The sequence below is a fragment of the Zalophus californianus genome, chromosome 7, assembly GCF_009762305.2.
Source record: "Zalophus californianus isolate mZalCal1 chromosome 7, mZalCal1.pri.v2, whole genome shotgun sequence".
NCBI classification, from domain to species: domain Eukaryota; kingdom Metazoa; phylum Chordata; class Mammalia; order Carnivora; family Otariidae; genus Zalophus; species Zalophus californianus.
In genome coordinates, this window is record NC_045601.1 from 15,926,241 (window position 1) to 15,944,569 (window position 18,329).

Below are 18,329 nucleotides of genomic sequence, written 5' to 3' on the forward strand. Positions count from 1 at the left end.
AAAAATATTTTAAACATAAAAGTAAAAAACAGTAGAAGTAAAAGGCAGACTCCTCCTGTCCTTATACACTTCCCAGACGGAAGCCCTGTAAACAATTTCTTGTGTCAACTCCTGGGTAAGTTTCTCTTCCTATTCAAGCCACGCGTCTCTGTAACGTATACTTCTGTCATTTTGTAGAGAAATCGGATAATTCCACATGGACAATTCTGAAATCTGATTTTCAGGGAGATTAACATTGAAAAGAGGTAACTGGTAAAATTCCCCCTAAACAAAGGAATGCTCGCCAGAGTGCGTGAGTCAAGAGTTGTCACTAACATATTCAATGCGTGAGGTCCATGGGCCTACCTTTTGGAAAAGGAGAGATGGCAGGAGTCCTTTTAGAGAGAAACAAAGATAAATGTGACGCAGGGTTTGACTGACCAGACATACACAAAGGAAATGAAGAAATTTTGCAACTTTTTTGCAGTGCCTCAAGCATCAGCTAAAAAATTCACATGTTTTATAAAGGACTAACAGTTTGGAGTTGAAAGACTTTGAGAAGTCTCCCCCTACTCCAGAATTTTTTCCTTTATTTGTTCTGATTGTAGGGATGGTACTCCTTAGTCCGCTTTTATCTGTGGTTATCGGGAATGCCTTCATGTTGGCTTGTTCAGTAAGACAATGTCCTTCCAGTCCCTGTGCCTGGAAGCTCAGGGGCGGCACACTGAAGGCTTGGCTGGGTCCTGCAGCCCCCAGGTTTCTCTCGGCTGTCCTCTGGGTGTTGGCCTCATCCTCAGGCTTCTTGCTGTGCGGGCAGCTCTAGGCCAAAGACTCATACCCCAAGACACCCAAGCAAGTAAGAATGTCTTCTTTTTTTTCTGGATTCCTTTCTTTTATTTATCAATTTCCACTTAATAACTTGGTGCCCTGGCAACTCCAATGGTAACACCTCTGGTGCTATATATATATATCAGCACTTAACGTGCACTGTATCCCATGTACTTCCTACAACCCTCCAAGGCTGGTGTTAGTGTTACCCTGCTGCTATTATCCCCACTTTGCACATAAGGAAAACAAGACGTGGAAACGCATAATCATGTGCCTCAAATCACACAGCCCAGACCTGATGGAGCTGGAATTCAAATGCAGCGTGACTCCCGAGACCCGGCCCTACCCATAACCACGGAGCCCTACGCCCCTTCTGTCACGGCACTGAGTTCACTGCCCCTAGGTGACAGCAGGTGTGCTGGAGCCCCAGCGGGACAGGAAGGTCTCCCCGCGGCTGGACATCGACCCGTCCTATCAAGCTACTGACTTCTCAGCTACAGCATTCAGGTAAATAAGTTTACATGGATTTGTAATGTAAACTCAGCTACCTTACAACTTTAGCCTGGATTCCTTCTAAACTATAACATTTATTTAAGAACATGTTACACGGCTTGTGCTTGGGGTCGTATCTTTCCAAATTACATCTTAAAAATCTAGTCAGAGCAGTTAGCAGTGAGTAAATACCTTATGACTGTTAAAAAAAAGTCTCCAAAATGATATACATACAATAACACCAAGAGTTTTTTTCTTAAAAATAACAGGCTTGCTACTCTTTAAAGATCCTCTGTGAGACATGGATTATTTACTCTCCTCTGAAACATGTAAATACCGCAATCCACTGAAATACATGAAGAGCCACATCAATTTTTTACTTAAAAATTTCAGGGAAACTATTTCATAACTATGTTTGGAATTTGTTCTGGTAACTAATTTTAGAGGGACGGCAAAATCTAAAATAGACAAATCTAAAACAATGCTAACCTTGGACCAACCAGTTGGTTTCTCTGTCACTTACAGGCCTTTGTTTTTATTCATTACCAGAAAGATCCATGAAAGCCACATTTACACAGGTGCAGCAACGGGCTCTAGGCAGTTGTGTGGCCTTCCTTGAGGCCCATGAGGACAGGAATCACCTGTGCAGAGGCTCTCAGGGGACGTCCGGGGCGGGGGGGGGGGGGGGGGGGGAGGGAGCGGGCGGCAGTAACCCACTCAAGACCGAGCTGTGGTGGGATAGGCTCCACGCCTGTAGGACTTGTGTGTCCTTGAGTAAGTTACTTCACTGAGCCTTGGTTCCTTACCTGGAAACACAGTCTGAGTATCAAAATATCTACATTACAGGGTCATTTCAAAACTCAAACGAGGTAAAGAAAGGACCCTAGTTTAGTGCTCACCCACAATCGATGCTACTATCATTTTATTACAGAATGGACAACTGTAACTGTGTCTTGAAGTGAGTGTGTTGTAAGTTACTTATGGTAGACACGGGAAAAGGAGATTCGAAAACAATTCTGATCTAGGATGAATTATAGATTTCTTTTCTAAGAAAAAAATGTTCGGTGGTCTGGTGAGATTCCCCCCTAACTTTTCTGGCCCTACAAACAATTTTAAAAGCCAGGCTTTCTGGTCTTCCTACTTATGATAATCAAATCTGAAGCTAACCCCACAACAGTCCAGCCCCAAAGTATTCAAGCAAACAGGGACTGCTCTTACTGAGGACAAATCTTTTCCGAGGAGAAGCCCCTAGAAGCGTGATGATGACCGGAAAGCAGGCGTGACTCTAACCTGGGCTGAGTGGGGAGGAGACGAAGACCCCTGTGTGTGTGGGGGCAGGGGCACGTTCGGTCATCAGCCAGCTGCCGGACAAGTGGCAAGCCGCGAGCACCCCCCAGCAGCGCTGGCAAAACAAACCAACTGAATAATGCTTCACCATTTGGAAACTCAATATTAAGTAATCAAATTCTGGTTTCTGGGAAGCTCGTCATCTGAACAGCAACCGAGATGTTCTGGGCATGAGTTTCATCCCAAGGTCCTAATGGCAATTAAATCATTATTCTGTTACCCACTTAAAGGGGAGAGAAGAGGCAGGGGAAGGGGAGAACCGGAAGGAGGAAGGCAGGAGTGGGGGATGAAAACTGCTTTTACTTAGCTGATCTGCTCTTTCTCCCCCAGGTGCTTGTTACAGAGACAGAGCTGCCCCATCATTTACTCTTTCCCTTTAGTCTTCGCCCCGCCCGGCCCCTCCCCAGGGATAAGAAGCTCCTGCAGCAGGAACACACAAGATGGAGGGAAATGGTACCCATTTCTTTAATGTCTCCTTTATGCTGCTCTTGGAACCGAGGCAGAGTGGTGGTCCGGGGAGCCCGCCCAGAGGAGGAGAGCGGGGGGAGCTGCTTCCTCCAAGGCTCTACCATGCCACCTAATTTAACTATTTTAAATACTAGAGTTCTACTTTGATCTGCAATGTTTTTTGTAAGGGGGTTCAGACCAGATGCTGGGGAGGGCCCAGGACCTCAGACGGGGTCTCCGTAAGGCACGCGATGGACTGAGTTATGCACCCCCCCCACCACGTGGTGAAGCCCTCCACTCCAACAGGACTAGATGGAGCCAGGACTTTGAGTAAATGAGGTCCTAAGAGCTGGGCCCCGATCCGATAGGACTGGCGTCCCTGTGAAAGGAAGAGCCACCAGAGACGCATGCACACATAGGGAGAGGCTCTATGAGGATGAGACTACCCGGAAGCCAAGGAGAGGGGCCCCAGGAGAAACCAACCCTTCAGACACCTCGGTCTCGGACTTCTGGCCTCCAGAGCTGTGAGGAAATAATCCCTGCTGCTCAAGCCCCCGGGTCCGTGGTACTTTGTGGTGGTGGCCCAAGCGAGCAGACACACCGTCCTTATGTGAGTAATTCCTTCCCTCAACACCCTTTCCTGCAGGTCAACAGAACATGTTTTTCTTCTGTCATTTTCCCGGATGCCTGGACTGAAGGAGTCCTACCTCCACTACTCGCCAAGGCTTCTCTAAACAGAACCTTTTTTCTCATGGCAGGGCCAGACGGTAATTACAGGACTTTGTGGGTGCAGCCACTGCCCGGGAGGAGGGGGGGGCACAGCCAGCCGCCCCTCCTGGATTTCTCCCCTCCCTCTTCACCCCTGATCCCCGGGGCCTCTAACACTTGGGGGCACAGCAGCTGCCCAGACCTGCTTCCTCTGGGTTAACGCCCTGGAAGAAACAGAACACTGTGGACCACTTATCTGCATCATTCACCATTCACGGCCCTCCCCATTCTGTTTCTCACACAGAGAATGAATACATTCAAAACAAGGCAACGGGCTAACAGAGCACGATGGCAGATGCTCTTCGTTTAAATTTAATTTTTATCAAAGTGAATCACGTACATGGCTTCAAAGGTCACACGGCTCCTCAAGGCGTCCCGTACGAGGGGACAGTTCCCCGTCTGCCGCTGCCCGCCGGCCCTCCAACGGCCTTCCCATTCCATAGCGGAAGCCTCTCCCCACTCGCAGTTTTGCTTTTTCCTGTTCGCTCCTCTGGATTTTGCAACATCAGTTATTATCTGTTGGCTTTCTCCGACCGAAGATGAGGACTTCGTTCTGACATCCTACCACTCGCGCTCGCGCTCCCCTCTCCTCCGCTTTCCCTCTCTCAAAGGCACACCTATCATTACCTCCGGTGAGGTCAGGATTTACTGGACTTATAAATATGACCCGAACTGAGGCCACCACACGTCTTCTGAACACACTGCCATTCTGGTGCAGCTCCCGCCTCTCCTAGAGTTAGAAACGGTCTCGTGTGGTCATGAGCTCAGCTTGCGGCGTGCCCATCACTCACGCACCAGAACCCTGGGACGGCACTCCAGGCCCGCGTCCTGTGGCCAAGCATGACATGAGCCTGCCAGTGCCCTTTGTGGCCTTTCCTGCAGCCCAGCAAAACCTACCGTGTGGTGGGGTCTCTCTTTGCCACGATCCTGGGGATTCCCTGCTAGTCCTTTCTATTGTCTGTTTCCATCTGCGGAACCCACCTTGTGGTAGATACACCCTCAGGTGACTTCTAGGAACTGCTTCTTCATGCTGTGACCTGTCGCTCGCCCTTAACCAAGAGAATATGGTGGAGGTGAGGGGATGGCGCTTTGCCTGTCCCGCCTGCTGGCTTTCCGTGAGTACCACGCATGTTATGAACGGGCTGAGAAGGCCACAAAAACCGCATGTAGCCTCCAGCTGATGGCCATCGAAAAGCTGGGCCTTCAGTCCTACAACTGCAAGGAGCTCCAATCGGCCAACAATGCTGTGAGAGGAGCGCCACCCTCAGATGAGACCACAGTCCCAGCTGAAGCCATTACTGCAGCCTGAAGGAGAAAACTTCGCTAATCTGTACCTGGACTCCTGATCCATGACAACCGTGACATAACAAATGTGTATTGTTTTCAGTTGGTAAATTTGTGGGAATTTGTTACACAGCATGGAAAATAGAAAATCAACACATGTATCTTCCTCTTTTAAACACCTTTTCTCTTGTTTCTCTACTTACTGCAATTTTTATTTTATTATCTCTTTATTAGAGAGAGAGAGAGTGTGTGTGCACGTGTGCATGGGGGGCGGATGGTGAGGGGCAGAGGGAGAGGGAGACAGAGAATCTCAAGCAGGCTCCATGCTCAGCACAGAGCCCTGTGAAGGGCTTGATCCCACGACCCAGAGATCATGACCTGAGCCGGAATCAAGAGTTGGATGCTTTAACTGACTGAGCCACCCAGGCGACCCACCGCAACTTTATTTTAAAAACCGCATTATTTAGTAACTTGGCATACAACAAGCTGCACACGTTCAAGGGTAAAGTTTACGGTATGCTATTTGCAGAACAGGCTGCTATAAGCATTTATATACAGATCTTTATGTGGGTCTTTATAGGTTTCATTTCTTTTGAGTAAATAATTAGGAAAGGAATTTTTTTTTTTTTTTGGTCATATGGTAGGTACATTTAACTTTACTTTTTAATTTAATTTAATTTAATTTTTTTTTTACTTTAATAAACTATCGACTTATTTTCTAAAGGGTAGTGCTGTCATGAATTCCTTCCAGCAGCTTAGGAGAGTTCCAGTTGCTCCACATCCTCACGCATATTTGGTATGGTCAGTCTTTTAAAATTTTTTTTAATTTAAATTCAATTAGCCAACATATAGTACATCATTAGTTTCAGATGGAGAGATCAGTGATTCATCAGTTGCATATAACACCCAGTGCTCATCACATCACGTGCCCTCAAACATGCCCATCCCCACACCCACCTCCCCTACAGGAACCCTCAGTATGTTTCCTAGAGTTAAGAGCCTCTTATGGTTTATTTCCCTCTCTGATTTCCTCCCATTCAGTTTTCCCTTCCTTCCCCTATACAGTCAGTCTCTTTAATTCTAGGTATTCTGATAGCCATGTACTGGTATCTCCCTGGGGCTTTCATGTGCATTTCCCTAATTTTCCTGTGCTTATTACCCATATATTTGCCTGGGTAGAAGTATCCATTCAAATCTTTTATTCATTTGTTTTAAAGGAGTTGTTTCATTTCTCATTATAGGGTTTTGAGACTTCTTTCTATATTCTGGCTACAAGTCCCTATCAGATAGATGATTTGCAAATGTTCTCTCCCCTCTGTGGCTTATTTAGTTTCCAAATATTTGGGGTTTTTCCAGATGTCTTTCAGTGTTGATTTTTTTTTTTCCAGTGTTGATTTCTAAGTTAATTCCATTGTAGTTAGAGAACCTATTTAGTATGATTTGAATCCTTTAAAATTTATTGACACTTAATTTGTGGCCCAGAATACAATCTATCTTGGCAAATATTCTGTGTATGTTTGAAAAGAATGTGTACTCTGTTGTTAGACAGAGTGTTCTATTACTGTCGCCTAGGTCAAGTTGGACTGTAGTATTGTCCAGGTCCTCGATATATCTTTATTAATTTTCTGTTTATTTGTTCTGAGGGGTTTTAAAATCTCGGACTGTATTTGTGGCTTTGTCTATTTTCCCTTACAGTTTTGCTCCGTGTGTGCTGAAGCTTTGTCACTAGATACACAAACACATAGGATTATTATGTCCTACTAATGGAATGGCCCTTTTACAATTATGAAACCGCCCTTAATATCCTTGGAAATGTTCTTTGCTCCAGTTCTAGTTCTGTTTTGATACCACTCTAGTTTTCTTCTGATTGCTATTGCCATTTTCCCAGCCCTTTCTTTCTAAACTACTTATGTCTTTACATTTAACGCGGGTTTCTTGTCATATATTTGAGACTTGCCTTTGTAGTCAATCTGACAACTCTCTGCCATTTAGACTATTTATATTTAACGGGACTATTGCTATGGTTCGGTTTAAGTCTGCTGTCTCACTATTCTTTTTCTCTTTGATCCTTGTTTCCTCTTTCTCTGCCTTTTTTGGATTGAATATTTTTAACGATTTCATTTTCTTCCTTGGTTGGTTTATTAACTCCAACTCTTTGCTATATTATTTTAGTGGCTTCCTTAGTGTTTACGCGACACACATTTAATTTTTCACAGTGTACCATCGAGTGATATTACTCTGCTTCATGTAGGGACCTTGTGCTATTGTGGTCATATATTTTGCTTCTATATATTTTATAAACCCCACATTTCTATTATTTTTGTTTAATACAATCATTTATCTCTCAAAGAGACTTAAATACTAAGAACAGAAGTCTTTATGTTTACCCATGTGGTTACTATTTCTGGTGCTCTTCAGCCCTTTGAGTAAATCCAGGTTCCTGTCTGGTCTAATGTTCAGTCTGCCTGAAGGACTTCTTTCAATAGCTCTTATACTTCAGGTTGGCTGGTGATCAATTCTTTCAGCTTTTGCTTATCTAATAAAGGTCCTTATTTCACCACAGTATTTGAAAGGCATTTTAACTGGGTAAGGAAACCTAGGTTGAGAATTTTCTTTTAGTGTTTTAAAGATGTCACCCCACTGTCTTCTGGTCTGCATTTTTTCTGACGAGAAACCAGCTGCCAATTTATCTTTTTTTCCTCTGTACATAATGTGTCTTTTATTCTTTGCTTATTTTTATGATTTTCTCTTTATCATTGGCCCTAAGCAATTTTTTATATTAAAAATATTTTTTATTGAGGTATAATTGCCCTATAACTTTATATTAGTTTCAGGTGTACATCATATGGTTTGATATTTGTATATATTGAGAAATGATCACCACAGAGTCCAGTTAACATCTGTCACCATGAATAGTTACAAAACATTTTTTCTTGTGATGAGAACTTTTAAGATCTACTCTCTTCTCAATGTTCAGATATGCAATACAGTATTAATTATAGTCATCCTGCTATCCATTACATCCCTTGACATTATCTTTTTATAACTGGAAATTTATACCTTTTGACCCCCTTAAGGGATTTGATTAAGATGTGCCTTGGTGTAATATTCTACATATTTCTTGTATTTGGAGTTTGCTCAACATCTCAGATCTGTGGGTTTATAGTTTGTGTCAAATTAGGAAAATTTTGGCCATTATTTCTTTTTTCTTTTTTAAGATTTTATTTATTTATTTGACAGAGGGACACACACAGCAAGAGAGGGAACACAAGCAGGGGAGGTGGGAGGGGGAGAAGCAGGCTTCCCGTGGAGCAGGGAGCCCGATGCGGGCCTTGATCCCAGGACCCTGGGATCATGACCTGAGCCGAAGGCAGACGCTTAACGACTGAGCCACCCAGGTGCCCCTTGGCCATTATTTCTTAAAATATTTTCACTCCTCTTCTTTCTCTCCTGTGGGACTCTAATCATATGTATTTTTTAACACCTGAAATTGTCCCAAAATTCACTGATGCTCTTTTCATTTTTTTTTAGCCTTTTTGGTCTCATTTTAGGTAGTTTCTACCGTTATGTCTTCAAGTTGTTCTTCTGCAATATCTAATCTGTTATTAATTAGAATATTTTTTTCATCTCAAACACTATAGTTTTTATCTCTAGAAGTCTGATTTGTCATTTTTATGTCTTCTGGCTCCATTTAACATGTTAAGTCTTTCCTCTGGTTTCTTGAACATATATATGGACTACCATCATAATAACTGTTCTAATGTCCCTGTCTATTAATTCTATTATCTGTGTCATTTACAGGTTAATTTTGATTGACTTTTCTCATCATAGGTTGTATTTTCCTACTTGTTTGCATGTCTGGTAATTTTGGACTGGTTGGCAGATATTTGATCTTGTTGGATCCTGGATATTTTTGTATTTTTATATTTAGTTCTGGGACACATTTAGTTACTTAGAAACAAGTTGATCTTCTGGAATTTTGTTTTACAGTGTTGTTGGGTGGGGCTGGAACTGTATCGAGTCTAGGATTATCTCTTCCCCTACCGAGGCAAGATCCTTAGTATTCTAACCAGGGTCCCCTGATTATGAGGTTAAAGCACAGGAAGCAGGCACCTTTTCCTGGCTCTCTGTGGGAGCCATGCACTGGCACCTCTCATTCTTTTGGGTGATTCTTTCTTGGCCTTCTCTACACACAGGAACTGTTCACTTGAAAACTCAAGGACGACCCTCAGCAGGCCTTCAGAGCTCTCGCTCTCTCTGTCTCTGCCATCTGCCCTGCAAACTCCAGATGCTTTGGACCCCCAGCTCCATGCCTTCAACTCAGTGAGACAGCTGAAGCCGTCTGGGTTTCCTCTTGCTATGCAGCAGCATGGAGTCTCTTCTCTAGACAACAGTGGAGGCCACTTGTTGGACACATCTTGTTTGTTTCCCATTTCTCAGGGATCAATATCCTTTGCTGCCTGATGCCTGAAGTCTTGTGTGGTATTTCCTCAAATACGTCGCCTAGTTTTTTAGTTGTTTCAAATGGAAGGGTAAATCTGGTCCCTCTTTTTCTATCTTCACTAGAATGCAATTTACTTTTAAGACTATTATATGCCATTGGGGGAGATATTATTATGTTATAAATGTTGAGTATGAATTTTATAGGCTGATGGAGGTTTTAAAGGTTACTATTATGCCACTCACTCTACCTACTAGGTAAGGTTATTGGAAACATGGTATTTTTACATATAATAACATAATTGGACTTTAAGATATGTAGTCCAAGAATAAAATTATATTTATAATTAAGGTTCAATGGCACAATACAAAGGGCTAAAAATTAAATCACTTTCTTAAACCCAGAGCCAAAATTCCATTCATTTATTAACATGTAAAATAAATACAGGAATTCTGTGTGTGTGTGTGTGTGTGAGTAAAAAGCTTGCGGTCTTTAAAAGGGAACACGAGAAATTCTATACTTGTGATTCAGATTAAAATGTGTACTTTTTAAAAAGCAAACTGTAGAAATGATTAGGAATAAAGCAACATCGTTTTACGTTTAAGTTTATAAATTGAAAACCAATATTAAAAGAAGCGGGTTCTTTAGTTACTGTTTAGTTATTTGCTTTTCTCAATCAGAACAAACTGGTTTTCTCTGAACTTTTCTTTTTTTGGCAAGTCAGCTCCTTACTTCCTTGCTTTGCTACTGACACAAGCCGCAAGCACCATTTGAAGTTCAGTGTGCCTCTGTCAGCTGGCCTCTCAGTGACCTTGGTGAATAAAGCTTCTCATGATGGCACATTCTCAAATAAATCTGTGGCTCAGGCATCTGACAAGTGTCTGAGTAATTCACTAGCATGTTGAAGTACAATGATACCAACAGCCCATTAGCTATTTTCCCACAGAAACCAAGCCAATAAAGCCTGGATATTTCCTATACATACATATATGTTATATTACATACATGTACATGTATATATAGGACACAAAGTATCAATGTAGATGCACTTTCCATCAGCAAACAGTTGTATCAGCACCATCCGTCTCCCAGCCTAGTTTCATTTTCACTAAAATCTCACTTTTCCTTATTCCTCATTCTATCCCCCCAACCATTACACCTATTGCAATGTAATTTTCTGGAAGCCAAAAGTCAATCTGGTGCTTATGTGAAAATATAATTTCAAGCACAAAAATCTCCTAGATTTGTTTCATATGCTGTTATGTTTCAGAAGTGACTGGAGCAGGGCTCCAATTTCCCTAAATGAACTGGGACTAGTGGGGGGCTTCCCAACCAGCTGCCTCCCTCCCTGCAGTCAACGGGGATTTCCATAGGGGAAAGGATGAGAACTGGCTCTCTGCCTCAGGCCCTTTTCATATCATTCCCACCAGTATTTGGGGACACAGGGAAAGTAAAAATAGTTCCCCATGGAAAAGAGGTTAGGGGGTCCTAAGACAGTATGACGTATTTATTACCCAAACATAAAATTGCATGGACCTCTCTTCTTATAAATCACAGGTTGAAAAACAACGGCCCACATGCCAAATCTAGCTGGCCTCCTATTTCTATAAATAAAGTTTTATTGGAATATAGCAACACTCATTTGTTTATATATTGTCTATGGCTGCTTTTGCACTAGAGTAGTGGAGGTGAATCGGGACAGACACTGTATAGTCTGAAAAGCCTAAAGTATTTACCATCTGGCCCTTTATGGACAATGTTTGTTGACTTCCATTCTAAAAGAGAACTTGAGAAGAATGTGGGTATTCTACAACTTTCCTTAAAGACATCAAAAACATTTTGTAACTAGTGAAGTGCAGATGTCAACTGAATGAGACAGGCTGGTGACAGTCTTAGAATCTAGATTACTGGTTGAACAATAAACACATTTTTCAAAAGGGGCATTAACCTGGTATACTCTCAGTGTTTTAGGGGATTGGTGGGGTGGAATCATTCTCAAGTTAAAAGATACTTATTTATAAGTGGTAGTATTAATTTATAGCATTTTTTAAAACTTAGAATCTACTTCATAAAACCTGATTTGTAGATTGTAGATAAAAGTTTTACTTGGAATCTGATTTTCTTTAATTTTAATCTCCTTACTTCTTGGAGATGTGACCTCTTCTTGCACCCAAGGCTATAACATTCTGTTCCACCTGGGCCAGAGGTGGGAAGTCTATCTGTCTCTGTGTCATCTGAAGGCTGAACAAATGACACTTACTCTTGCTAAGAGTCAATGGAACCAGGTCCTATGTCAATATAAGAGGAGCACTTACTCTATGTGGGAGAGGTTAGTGTTCTACTCTGCACTGAAATAGAAAACAAAGGTTCTATGTCATGTTCATATTATCAGTGGGAATTGTTGAGGGATCTATGATCTCAGAATTCTGAGATGGCAGTTGGAATGATCTAGCACTTGTTACTGTCCTTTTAGACCTGGGCCTTTCTCATGTAGGACTGTCTGGCAAGTGGGCCCAAAGGCCTTGATTGGCTGTGAGACAGGAGAGTCACCAGAGGGACCTTAGGAGGGAAGTGATCCCTGGGTAGGCAGTTAAGCAGAACCAAGGACACGATGCTTACTCCAGAAACACCGAGGCCTGCTGGAAGAAGGGAAGCTGCTACAGTGAAGTGGTTTAGCTAACAGTGGAAAGGGGCACTTTCCTAAATGAAAAACCCAAGTTATAAATCCCGGGTAAGGGACTGCAATAGGAAAATAATACGGTGGCGAATTTGATCGAGGGTGAGGAGTGGTAAAGGGAAAAAGCACAGAGTAAGCTAGACTCTACTGGATGGATTTTGTATTTAGCTTTTGCCACGAGTGGCCAACATCCAAAAGTCCTGTGGCCTCTCAAGCCAGCAAGAGAGCACCTGGCTTGTTTCTGACCATCCCTTACTCCTCTTGGCTACATAACCAGGAGGGCTAGGGGCACCCCATTAAAAAAAAAAAAAGTACCTAATTAAAAACATCGTGATCTCCGTGTACCTGGGTTTGGGCCTTATGACTGCAGTCATTTTGGAATGAAGCCACAGCTAAAGTATCATAGGGGAGAGGCGGCTGAACTTAAAATATGAAGTCAGTACTCAATGTACCCCATCCCCCCAACCCCCTGCCCCTGGACCCGCCTTTCCCAGCATCCCAGTCTGAATTCCTCATCTTTCACCAAGACCATCCCAAATTATGATTGATGTACAGACTGCAATAAAATGATACCATAGTTTTAGTCCTTTCCAAAAATTTAATGAAATCAGGCACACTGGCACAAGTCCACACGAAAGGAATCAAAGCTGGATACCATGACCACTGCTTCAAAGAAACTGAGCTGAGTTCAAAAGAAATAAGGCTGGGGACAAGTATTGATGCCATTCTTAAGAATACTGACGGTCGGTCCCATGAATGTATCACTGTTGACAATGCTAAGTGTGGTGAAAATGGTTCCTTTCTGGCCCACATAAGAAAGTTCTTGAATTTTTAGCTTTTATATTCTGTCAAGTTTAACTGTCTTATGTTGTAAGTAAATGATTTCTAGGTTCAAAAATTTATGCAATTCCTAAGAAGCTTAAGAAATTTCTATTTAACTTTGGAAAAAAATAATTTGGGCTGGATACTCAGAGTATCGAGAGAGTCTCCTGGGATTCGTGAATGGAAACATTAAAAGCCTGCAAAAGTCCTGAAAGAGAAGAAAGGTCAGAGAGTGGGCTGGGAAGCATATGGATGTTGTAACTGAATCCTCAGTTCAAGAAGAAGCTGACCCGCAGCGGCTACTTGGAGCCATGAGGAAATGCCTCAGGATTTGAAAGCCCCGGTAGCGTTATTAACCGCGTCCAAGAATAAAAAGTGAAAAATGATACTGGAAAATCCTGAGGTGTCTCCACCTTCATCACTGATAAGATCTTGGCTCAAGTTCCTCTCAATGGGTCACTAGGCAAAAGGCACTGGTGGCCCGCAAAATCACAATGTGGCTTTTTATTACGGTGCGGTCAGGCAGGCATGCCTCCGTGGCTGCGGACAGGAGGGCAGCATAAACTCCCCTTTGTCATCTTTTGATTTAATCAAAACACAGGGCTGCTATCAGATCTGTATTCTAGCTGCTATTTCGGTTTGTTTACCCAGAAGTCTCCTCTGCTGCCAATGGAGTGAATCAGAATTGTGTTATCTGTTCAGCATTAATCATCTCTTTCATGTAGCCATGCCTGAGAGTCAGCTTGTTATTCAAATGCTACTTTCAAGTCATCTTGGATGTCCCTTGGTGCCTTGCTAAAAACTACGAATGTGCAATCAAAAGTAACCATCCGCAGTTTATAGGCACTACGGCCCCATGCAATACGTGGGACACTGTGTCCGCGGGACATCGGCAGAAAGGAAGGAATTAATGGTGACGCCAAGCCGCCAGGCTGCTACTTCCGTTCCAGTTCCTGGAGAACTGACCACGTGGTGGGTCTGGGTCACGGGGTCTGAGAGATTTCACTCCCCAAGTGCACAGAGATACGTGCTTACATACAGCCATCTACCTTACTTATAGTTCACATGCAATCTTATTTCCAGGGTTCGCAGGCAAGAAGCTGTTATCTATTCCTTATGAAGCTAATAAAAATTGTGATTTAAAAGAGGGATGAGATAATTTGCGATATTGTTCAGTGGTGAAACTAACAGAAGTTGATTTTACAATAATGAAATGGATATGGTTTTAACATATGTACAACAAAGACCTGCATATGCCGCTTTCACGCTGAGCATGATAGGAATGAGGTGAGCAACAGTAGGAATTCTGGGGGAATAAGATGAGAAACCTTAAGTTTGAGAGGACCTTTCTTAGGGGGCTGGCGGGGGGGGGGGCGGTCTTAATCATCCCAACAAGGACGCAGTCTGGTTGCTGACCTTCTGGAAGGGCCAGCCATAGATAAAGGATTGGCCCCCTTTTCCTGTGGTTCTTTTTAAGCCAAATCATTATGTTTAAAAAACACACTAATGCTATCCAAACTTTATGAGTATGGGGACTTCTCTGCGAAGTAGAAAATGAGTTCCTGTGCGCGGAATCCGTTGAGCATGGAAATGTGTCATGAGAAGGACCACTGTAAATTGAGTGTTAAGGCTTTTAAAGTGATAATGCTTTGTAGTTCATGTATGTTACCCCTCTGCCCGTAACTAAACAGATCGTAGTTTCTGCCTTATGGGAGATGCTTGATTTATTTGCTCCACAGACCAGGCACAGCCTTTGGGGTCCTGCCTGCCCAGCACGCTTATCGAGGTTTTCTTGTAACCAGAGGCCACTCCCTGTGGTGTGGGTGGGCCTGCCTCGCCTCAGTGATGGGGTCAGCCCTGGGACAGGAAGCAAACAGGGCCTGTCGGGGGATTCCTGCATCCTGCGATGCAGCAGATGACAGAACAGAGAGGGTTCCTCTTTCTCCAAGATAAGCGAGTTTTTAAGTGTGAAGTAGGTCATTCGGTGACAGGAAGGGCATCGCTCCGAGGGAGGCCAGGCTGAGAACCGGAGAGCAAAAGACAGAATCCTGACCTCAGCCGTGGCTAGAGCCACATGACCCTAGAACTTGTTTGTTTTCTGGGTTAACGCCTTCCTTCTTTGTGTCTAAGTTTGAGTTGAGTTTCTCTTATTTGCAACTAGAACAGCGTTCTGACAGTGAGTGTCAGGCCTCACTGGCTAGGAATGATTCCACCACAGGCCCCTGCCCAGGGCCCTCGGCCTCCAGGGAAGGGAGGTGCTGGAGGGAGGCGGGAGACCAGCCAGAAGCCGCCAGGGGCGGGGTGGTGGGGTGGGGGGTGGGGGCTGTGGCGCCTGAGTCCCCTGCAGGCCTTCCTTCCCACAGACAAGGGAAGGAAGACTTGCATGCTCACTTGCCTGCCTTAGAAGCTCTTCCTTTTGCTAACCTGTCCTTGCTGTTAGCCTGGAGTGGCATTTCAGATACTCCTAAATTAAATCACACCAAAGGCGCAAAAGTGTAAATAAATGTGCAGGAGGTCGTTTAAGAATATTAACATGTTTGCTAATCTTGAAAAGTTATAAGCTATGATTTGGTTTAATATTTTATACATATATATATATTTTTTTGAAGAATGGTATTAAACCAATCTTCATTAAGATGGCAAAAAAAAAAAAAAAAAATCAAACCCCTATTTCTGACAAGTTAAAAAACAATTTAACACTTCAAGGGAATGTTTCAGGAATGTAAGAAATGGCATGAAGAGACAAATTTTAGATTTACGAAAACAAAGTGAATTTCTTTGCAAGTGAATTCTGTAAGTGAAATCAGTGGTTTTTAAGAGACAACTCCTCAAACTGACTATTTTTGCCAAATATTAACCTGATTTTCATTCTCCGATTTTCCAAGACTTTAAGATAGTATATTTTTAAGACAAACAATTTGATTATATGTTTTGAGAAACTCTCAATCTGTGAGTTCATCCAGGAGTGGCCAGGTCCCAGTGGAAAGATTCATGACAAAGATACACTGATTATCTTTTAAATTCCCCCAAATGCTCACAACTCCTTGCAGCAACTATAATATTACACAGTACTCTATTCAAATTATTGCCCCCTTGGAAAAAAACAAAATAAAACAAAACCAAAAACTGGAACACAATTCAGATCTTTGGTTTTAAAGGTATGTTTTCAAACCCTACATTAATTTCCAACCTGAGGCCAGGTAATGTAATATGACAACTGCCATTACTTTCTCCCTTCCCATCCTTGACTTTGGGTGTTTAATTATTCTGTTTGCTTAAATGTCTAAACACATTTGCATAAGTTTGCAGCAGTATCAGATGGAAGGCTTCATGAATTTGTCGATATTATTTTTGGCTTGCTTCATGGAAAGGAAACATGCTATGCTGAAAGCACAAAATTCTGAACAGGGAAATAAGCAAATTGCTCTTACCTCTATACGAGACATATTCGTTGGTAAAATAGAAAAGAGAGAGATGGGTGTTTAACTGGATTACCCATTTTGCGAAATATTCTCCCCCTTTCCTATGCTATGCTGCACAACGTCAATTAATCATGTTGGAAAGCTGAAAGAGCAAAGACTGTTTTGATGACAAATGAGACAGTAAATGAAGCTGAGATAGGAATAAAGATTCAAGAGGGAGGTATTTTGATTCCTTTTCAGTATATACGCTCAGATGATACAAATGATTGAAACTTGGTTTAGAATCTACATTCTACCATTGAGTTTGACTTTGTATATATTTTACCATATCCCCTGAGACAACTGAGAATAATGCAAAACTGCCTGTTAATAACCACGCAGAAAGTAGCAAACACAGGTAAATGCATCCAGTCTAGTCATAAAAAGGCCAGAGTGGCCATCAGAGAAGGTTAAGGGTTTAGGCATCAAGGTTACCTCCTAGAACCAAAGCCAAATTACATGTGCTGAGCTAAACGATGTCTCACAGAACAGCAATCTTACTGCCTTCTCGTCTGCTCTATCCAAGCTTAAGGCCACCCAAGAATGAAATCCAAAACTGAATAAATATGCAGCAATCTTATTTTACAGTCTTCAAGTTCCACCATATCATCTATCAGAGCTTCAAGCAAATAATTAACTTGTTTTGAGTTTGACTTATTTTCATTTCCCATATCCAAGGGGTCACTCTGCTCCCTCTTGCCCCCAACATACACCAAATATACAAAATGCATTTTTTAAATCTCGCTCCTGGCCCTAGAATATAAGTAATGTGATGGCAAAGACTTTGTCAGATTTATGGTTTTATTCGTGGTAGCTAACAAAGTGCCTGGAAACATAAAAATATGAATAGAGACGAGAGTAAAGAGAAGAAAATAGGCCTTAGTCACTTATTGCCCTTTGATACCCCAGGTTGACTGAACATCAGTGACTGGCTTAGCAGTTGCTTAGAAATTCCATCCAGGTAGAGGCCTTGATGTGATCAACTTGACTTTTCGGGTTCTAAGAATCAGGCTTTTGGTGAAATAAGCTGCATTAAGCAAACTTACAAAGGGCCCGTTTTATAATATAAATGCCATTCTATTCACTTACAGACAATGCATGACTTTGCCATTTTGAGAGACAGTGTGGAATGATGGGACAGCAACAGATGTGGAACAGAAGAACGTGCAACCAGGGGCACGTTGAAGGGCCTCCATTTTCTCTTTTACGTATTGGGACAGTTGGACCAGATGACCTCTAGCATGAGGATCTGGAGAAACACAACGTTGGGCTTTCTCACTGTCTGACTTTGGTTTTAGTAACTATTTTGAGGCGCTAACGACTCCAGAATTTATAGCACAGATTTCTTCATTGAACCCTATTAGATCCAATACCCAGCTGTCCAATGAACATCTTCACTTGAACTAATGACAGATGCGTCACTCAACATGTTCGAGGCGGAATTCATTATTGTACAGAAAAGAGTTAACACAGCAGGCCCGAGAATGCTATCCTTGGACCTGCCTGCAAGGCTGGTGTCTAAAACTTGGATTTTGGGAGGCTTCCTTCCACTCTCTAACTCCCAACGGGGGCTAGCAACATGGTTTATTTATTTTATTCTTTATTTATTCTTTATATATTTTATTCTTTAAAGGTTATTCTATTTATTTATTTATTTTTAAAGATTTTATTTATTTATTTCACAGAGAGAGATACAGCGAGAGAAGGAACACAAGCACGGGGAGTGGGAGAGGGAGAAGCAGGCTTCCCGCCGAGCAGGGAGCCCGATGTGGGGCTCGATCCC

At 42.5% G+C, this 18,329-nt stretch overlaps 1 protein-coding gene across 2 annotated transcripts in view; it reads right to left on the reverse strand.

Annotated features, from left to right (window-relative positions):
- MTHFD1L (methylenetetrahydrofolate dehydrogenase (NADP+ dependent) 1 like) overlaps window positions 1–18,329 on the reverse strand; it is a 185,675-nt gene that overhangs the window by 13,169 nt on the left and 154,177 nt on the right. The gene's annotated exons all lie outside the window — the stretch shown is intronic.